Below are 1,296 nucleotides of genomic sequence, written 5' to 3' on the forward strand. Positions count from 1 at the left end.
GGCTTCTCCATAAGTCTGCATAAACCCAAACGCTTTGATCATCTCATCAAAGCGAATGTTCCAACTCCGAGATGCTTGCACCAGTCCATAAATGGATCGCTGGAGCTTGCATACTTTGTTAGCGTTCCGAGGATCGACAAAACCTTCCGGCTGCATCATATACAGTTCTTCCTTAAGATGCCCGTTAAGGAATGCTGTTTTGACGTCCATCTGCCATATCTCATAATCATAGTATGCGGCAATTGCTAACATGATTCGGACGGACTTTAGCTTCGCTACGGGAGAGAATGTCTCGTCATAGTCAATCCCTTGAACCTGTCGATAACCCTTAGCGACAAGTCGAGCTTTATAGATGGTAACATTACCATCCGCGTCCGTCTTCTTCTTAAAGATCCATTTGTTTTCTATCGCTCGCCGATCATCGGGCAAGTCTGTCAAAGTCCATACTTTGTTTTCATACATGGATTCTATCTCGGATTTCATGGCTTCAAGCCATTTTTTGGAATCCGGGCCCGCCATTGCTTCTTCATAGTTCGAATGTTCATTGTTGTCTAACAACATGATTTCCAGGACAGGGTTGCCGTACCACTCTGGTGCGGAACGTGTCCTTGTGGACCTACGAAGTTCAGCAGTAACTTGATCCGAAGTACCTTGATCATTATCATGGTTTTCCTCTTCAGTTGGTGTGGGCATCACAGGAACAGTTTCCTGTGCTGCGTCACTATCCCGCTCAAGAGGTAGTACTTCATCGAGTTCTACTTTCCTCCCACTTACTTCTTTCGAGAGAAACTCTTTTTCCAGAAAGCATCCGTTCTTGGCAACAAAGATCTTGCCTTCGGATCTTAAGTAGAAGGTATACCCTGCAGTTTCCTTAGGGTATCCTATGAATACGCATTTTTCCGACTTGGGTTCGAGCTTTTCAGGTTGAAGTTTCTTGACATAAGCTTCGCATCCCCAAACTTTTAGAAACGACAGCTTAGGTTTCTTTCCAAACCATAATTCATACGGTGTCGTCTCAACGGATTTAGACGGTGCCCTATTTAAAGTGAATGTAGCTGTCTCTAGAGTGTATCCCCAAAATGATAGCGGTAAATCGGTAAGAGACATCATAGACCGCACCATATCCAATAGAGTGCGATTACGACGTTCGGACACACCGTTTCGCTGAGGTGTTCCAGGCGGCGTGAGCTGTGAAACGATTCCACATTTCTTTAAGTGTGTACCAAATTCGTGACTTAAGTATTCTCCTCCACGATCTGATCGTAAGAATTTTATCTTTCGGTCACGTTGATTCTC

Source organism: Triticum dicoccoides, chromosome 1B (assembly GCF_002162155.2).
Source record: "Triticum dicoccoides isolate Atlit2015 ecotype Zavitan chromosome 1B, WEW_v2.0, whole genome shotgun sequence".
NCBI classification, from domain to species: Eukaryota; Viridiplantae; Streptophyta; class Magnoliopsida; order Poales; family Poaceae; genus Triticum; species Triticum dicoccoides.